The sequence below is a fragment of the Maniola jurtina genome, chromosome 18 (assembly GCF_905333055.1).
Source record: "Maniola jurtina chromosome 18, ilManJurt1.1, whole genome shotgun sequence".
In the NCBI taxonomy this organism is placed as follows: Eukaryota; Metazoa; Arthropoda; class Insecta; order Lepidoptera; family Nymphalidae; genus Maniola; species Maniola jurtina.
The window spans coordinates 8,282,460-8,289,443 of NC_060046.1; positions in this window are offsets into that span (position 1 = coordinate 8,282,460).

The window sequence follows — 6,984 nt, forward strand, 5'->3', positions numbered from 1 at the left end:
TTTCGATACACCTGATTGACTTGCTACTGATATCACATAGATTTATATATTCAAAAATGCGTCGCATGCACTTTTTTCACGAGTAGGTACCTATATGGTCAGTAACTTCATTTTAAACGAAAACAAACCATACAGTTGTCAATAGTATAATAGTATCTCTATCTTTAAACCTTGAACATGTGCTACTGGTACGTAGTTGCTATCGTACCAACTAGGTTCAGGTGATCAATCTCCAGTAATAAAAACGGAGATTCTCACACCTAATGGGTTTTAAATGAATCGAAAGAGAAGTGACGCTGAGAACTTATTCTTGCCATAAGTTATAGTCTTTTGCGGTTTACTTGAAGCTCAATTGTAGAGTTCGGAGCTTCAAATAAATGCGACCGACTAGAATTTAGCTATTAATCTGATGGAGTGCAGCTACTTACTAGTTACTAGTGGCATAGAGACATCAAAGCACTGCTTACCTCGAAATAGTTACCCTAGATGAAATAGCTCAATGCCCTGCAATTTAAATAACTAAGAGTTTGCATACTTCTCTCTCTCATCGTATACTTTTTGCTTAGGTTCGTGACTATTTTCCATCATTCATAATTATCTATAATCAATAATAATAATATAACTTTTTTTTGCATAACAATTACGACTTGACTAAAAGAATCCGACTCCTACGTTTAATATTATTATTATCAAATGTTAGTGATAGTAACTGGGACCAAAGACTTACGTGCTCTCTCCAATCCAAGGCACGGGGGAATGGAAAAGGCTGAATTCGGACCCTCAAAATTGATCACCTACCTTGTTACTAACCGGGGCGAACGTTGCTTAACCAGCGATGATTGACAACTAGGCCACACATCCCTCACCTACTCTTAGGAACAGTGAAATAACACGTTGTAAACTACGATATACTTGTTTAAAGAGAGTGGCCGCGTTTTCGGAACGCCCATCTCGTCATTAGCAGTGGCCGACAACCGCCACTAAGTAATTACGGGAGATTGATGGAGACCGCTCCAACCGCATTCCACGCCTCACGCCTCCTTAGATCCAATCAAATCAACCCCGCAATTTGCAACAATTAAAAGCGAACTTCAGCTGGGCTGGGCAGCGTTCGCAAAGCTACGTTAGGTCTTCGAACTAAAGTCTCAATGAGCGTTTCCTAAAGCGGAAACATGGACACGGGCAGTCAGTCTCGTCCACAAATTAAAAGTCACTTAGCGCACTATTCAGCGAGCTATGTCGGGCATCTCTCAGGGATATAATCCGGAACGAGGACGTTTGCAGAAGACCAAAAGCGTCCGATATAGTTCAAAGCTAAAGTGGTAATGGGCAGGTCATGTCTGTCGAAGAATAGATAGCCGATGGGACAGACAGGTTCTAGAGTGAAGACAACGTATTGCGCAGTGTAGGACGACCCCCAGTTTGCCGGGACGATGACCTGAAGAAAATGGTGGACGATAAGGACGGAGGACCAGCAGTGGCTGATGAATTGGATTGGATTGCAAAGCGAACGCTCAAAAATTACTCCGTATTTATCGTTCATACTTTATAAATGCAAAAGTTTCGTCTTTTACCTTCATAACCGTAACATAGGTACTTTTCATCCCGAATAATCAAAGAGTTTGTTTGGGAATTTTATAAAGCCGCGTACATCAGATATACCTAAAAGTCGTTATAAAGTTAGGATGCAAATATAGAAAGATTACCTACCTATCTATGATAGTGCATAAATCGATGATTTTAATATGTGCTTTTAGTTTTATTCGTGTCCTCCGTTTTAGTACAAAATGAGTTAGCTAAGTTTCCTTCTTACGGCGCGATTTCTCGCGGCAATATGTGACCGCCTTTATACCACTCTCAGCCTTATACTGCTGACCTCATTTTGGTAGCTCGCAGGTGGGAGGTGTAAAAATTTGTGATCGATGAATCTTTCTTGACATGGTGTGGTAATGGAAGTTATTTTATATTAAAGTAGTTTAACACAAACTATACAAGTGTAAATTAAAAATTTATAACACCCCCGACAAAGTATCTGAGTTTTCCAAAACATCATTTTCAAATAAATAATTTTGTATCAAGGCAACGTCCATCTTGACAGCTTGACATTTGTCAATTGACATAATATTATGAACCTAACGGTTATCTAACCTTCTTTTCTACAAGAAAACTAGAAAAGAGCTGATAACTCTTAAACGGCTTAACCGATTTTCTTGGATTATAGCTAAGAACACTCTCGATCAAGCCACCTTTCAAACAAAAAAAACTAAATTAAAATCGGTTCATTAGTTTAGGCGCTACGGTGCCACAGACAGATACACAGATACACAGACACACAGATACACAGATACACACGTCAAACTTATAACACCCCTCTTTTTGGGTCCGGGGGTTAAAAAGCTTCTCTTCTGTCACTTTATAGTGCTAGCTGTTAGTATAAAAATAAGTTGTGAATTGTACTAAAACTAGTATTAGGTACGGAAGTTTGTATAAAATAACATAAAGATTCTATTAAAAATATAATTAATTAATAATAAAATTTGCTGATGGAATATCCATTCAAAAAAGGCACACGCTTTGTTCATAAAATCAAAGTTATACCTATTAAGTGACGAACAAAGGTGTTTGAATGCACCGCATCCCATCGCATCGCAACGCACTGCACCGCATTACATATCGAATAACGTATTAAATTATTAAAAAAAAACGGGCAGAATTGAGAACCACCTCCTTTTTAGATGTCGGTTAAAAATAGCATTTCTTACAAGACTACACAATATTTTTGCTCACGTAAAGGCATATGCTTTTATGTTTAAAGGTGCATTCAAATAAGCCGCAGAGAGTGCTGGGCAAAATAAGCAACGCGGCTAATTTGAGTGGCTTTAATAGCTTGTAGCGGGCAGACTTTCCGCGTCGTCAGCACAACGTGCCGTTGTCTCGTAATACCGTTTATTCAACACTGCATTCTCGCCGCGTTCGATTACCTAACTTCGGTACTAACGGACATAATATTACGCCGATGCTTGCTACCTAGGTTAAATAAAGACCTTAAATAAACTGGAACGCTTACAAAACTTGTACATTTGTTTCAAATTTAGCCTAAAGAAATAAGACATCCTAATCTCATCTCTCTCTATTAATTAATAACATATACAAAACTAAACGGCAAAATTAAACATCGACGGAATCTACATAATATCCTTTCTATCTTGTTTGCAACACTTTTCCACCCCTGCGCACCACCTTATCTGAAAGAAAAGAAAAAAATTTCTTAGCATGTTTGAACGTGATCGCAAAAAAAAATCAACAACGAAATTTTAATTCCTAAAAATTGCAACTTGTGCTCGTTGCAATTTTTGTTTCCTATAAGCAACGTAAATAAATGGCGTAGCTAAGGCGTAGCTTTGTGTCTACACACGAGCTACGCAAGAAGGAAAACTGACCAGTGCAAGTTATTCTTGTGCTTAGTAAAAAATTCTTGTGCTTAATAAGTAGTGTTCTTGACAAAATCAAGCAACAAAATAGCTATGTAAAACGGACAGGCAGACTGATAGGTACCTCCGAGGTGATTCCAAGAATTCCTTTTTACTTTTTTTAAGTACGAAATCCTAAAACGATTTATCCAACAATGAAGTTCCGTCCTTTTTTTTTCTTCTGGCTTTACACAGATTACCCAATGTCAGGTTAAGTTCCGTCCTTCATTGTTAATTCGGAATTTTAAACAGGCAAAAGCGAAGATTAAGCCAAGTGTGCGTGATATTGGAGGAAAGCTCATCAATCTTCATTAACGCCACGACGAACCTCTCGACGCGCCCAACCTCCGCAATTATATAAAAGGGCAGATAACGACAGCGGTCACAGTTCACTTGATATTATAATTATTATTATTGAATACTAGATAATAACCGCGTGGATTTATTTTTAAAAATTCTAGGGGAACTCTTTGATTTTCCGGGATAAAAAGTAGCTTATATCAAATACGTCTATCTATTTGCTTAGCTATCCGTCGCACTATTGTCGTGCCTACTCCTAGCACAAGCTTAGTTTGTGAAGAAAGGGGGAATTGGACATGACATAGCATATAATTTTCTTTAAAAAAAACCGGCGTAGTGCGAGTCAGACTTGCGCACCGAGGGTTCCGTACTCGTGTATTTTTAACTATTATGCTTAAAAATAAATAAAAATCTGTTTTAGAATATACAGGTAAAGCTCAGTAAATATACAGCTATTTGATATCCCACTTGTATAGTTATCTTCTTTTGAAAATTGGAACATATTATAATTTTTTTTTTGTGATGTAACCACAAAGTCACTGTTTTCGGATTTAATCCTTTACTTGTGCTATAAGACCTACCTTCCTACCAAATTTCATGATTCTAGGTCAACGGGAAGTATCCTATAGGTTTTCTTGACAGACACGATGGACGGACGGACAGACAGAGAGACAACAAAGTGATCCTATAAGAGTTCCGTTTTTCCTTGTAAGGTACGGAACCCTAAAAATGAAGAGAGAGTGTTCCAAACGCAACCCGTTCAGAGATGATGCTCTCAATAAACACCTTTGATGTATTTTTGTTACTATTCACAAATACTTTATACTAATTAAGACAAACTATACTAAATTACAAAAAAAAATACGACTTCATGGTTCATAATGATTATTTGTAATTATTTTAAGATTGTTTATTATTACTTCGGCCACGTTTCATCAAATCTACTATAGACATTTTAATAGCAAAAGTGTTGCGAATCCGAACAAAAAGTTGTTTGAACAAGAGATTTATCACGATGAACGGCAACAAGAGAAAAGTTGCGAGTAGCGTCGAGAACAACTGTTACCAACGTGCGATTACTTCAATATAAAAACTGTTTCAGTTAAATGATATCTTAGCTATTGTACTCCAATTTTATTTTATTTAATTTAAAAAGCAACGGTCAAATACACAAAGAGCATCCCAAACACTGCGATTTTTTAACAAACAAGATGCTGTACAATGATCCAAGAGCCTCAACAGCTTAACGGAAATCCGAAAGCTCGCCCATTTCACTTCTTTCTTCTTTCTGGGCTGGTTTTCGCACTTATACGTTTCCGCCTGTTGTGCGTACCCGTTGCACTTATTGTCGTACCTACTCCTAGCACAAGCTTTACGTTTAGTTTGAGGGGAAAGGGGAATATTAGTCATTTAATAAACATAGCTAATATTCTTTTTAAAAAACGCAGTATTCAGTCGACCGACATTCATGTTTAAGAACTCAATAATATTTTTAAGGACTCTACATTTTACTGCACTCATTTTGAACTCCGTTTTGAGAAGTAGTGTGAAGTTGTTTCAGTTTGGCGAGCTTCCGATCTAAGAAGAAACTTTATATTTTAGTCAACTCAGAGGAAAATAAAGTAATAGCGAATAGTTTCACAAAAGTTTTTCAAATTAATATAAAGTTGAATATATTATGTACCTGATGGAAAGAATTACCCACTAAAATTATATCTTTATATTTCGGTCAAGTATTTCATTGTGGAATAGAAGGTCTATGGTAGGAAGGTGCATCTAATCTAACAGATTTCATCTGCATGGAATGTGACTCGTATTATTATTGTGTTAAACATATATCTAAGTCTTAAAATGTTCTAAAAAATGGTGAAACCCATTCAATAACTTAGAGAAGCTATAAGAGAATTATTACAAATTTGTTTTATGGATATTAGACGTAAAGAGAGAGAGAAGTATATGAGGTGAGTCCTACCTTTAAGTGTGGAATTATATCATTAAGTGAGATATTTCACAGAAAATTGGTTTAGTGTGTGGTTTAATCGGTAAATCTTGAATTTAACCTGCTTTCACAGCGCTCCGGTGATTTACTGTACAACAATGAATAGGCTCAAACGGGAGATGTCGGGAACCACTAAATCTTGGAATTGAAATTCTCCTCCGATATCGCTTCAACGCAGTGGCCTTTGTGTTGCGTAAAATAGGTTCTATCGTATCGAATCCACTTTCTTTTTACGTACTTTTTTGTTTATACTTTTGTTGGTTTTTGTTGTGAGAAAATTGATCGCTGATCGGAGATTGCCGGTTGAAGTAAAAAGTTTTCCTGCTAACGAGGGATGAATATAACGCAGCACGTTTTTTTTAGCTACAAAACGGGAGATAATATCTTATCTTTCATTGAGTAGATAGGTACTACGAATAGGTTGTTGTATGTAGAACAGATTCAGAAGCTGAACCTAGCGAATTTCTTTGCCATGGTATTTTGTCTGCGCAGATAATTTGACGCATTTTTATTTCAATTATGTTTCATTCCAGAGAATTTCCACGCGTTTTTCGCTCACGGAATCCTGCTAGATTTATGCCTATACTTACGGTAATCGCATACAGTAGCATGTGTCGAACGAGGCAAAATAGTCGCCTGAAAAGTGGCCCATTTTTCAGCACTGAAAAAGTGAATATCATCAGAAGCATGTGTGCTATAAAATAGCATAAAGTAGAAGCCGCCAACAGCTTTTCTTCGATACGAAAGATGAAGCTGTTATTTTTGTAATGCTCTAATGATCACGCAGGGTATGCGATCATCGTTATTCTTTACGTACTTACTTGAAAAATATTTGTAACAGAAAATACCCTTTTTCATGCCAAAATATGATTTGCCTTGTAATATGGCGGATTTTTCCACAATCTCACGACAATTACATCACGAACACGTCCTTAGGAAAACTACTTGTCCCCTAACACGGTCAGTAAACGGCGATTGGCCGCACGCCAAACACTTTAGTACGTTACAGTCGGGTTCACTACTTCAAATGAATGGATTTATAGCACTTTTCTAATGTCGCATTTAAAATTAAATAAGTATCAGTAAGTACATCATAACGAAAACATTCAGCAAACTTATTGGAAGGTTCATGAGTTACCAAAAGAGACAAATGAGAAACTTAACACCTTTTTCAATGAATAACAGATTTTTATAAAAATATGCTTGGGTGTAATT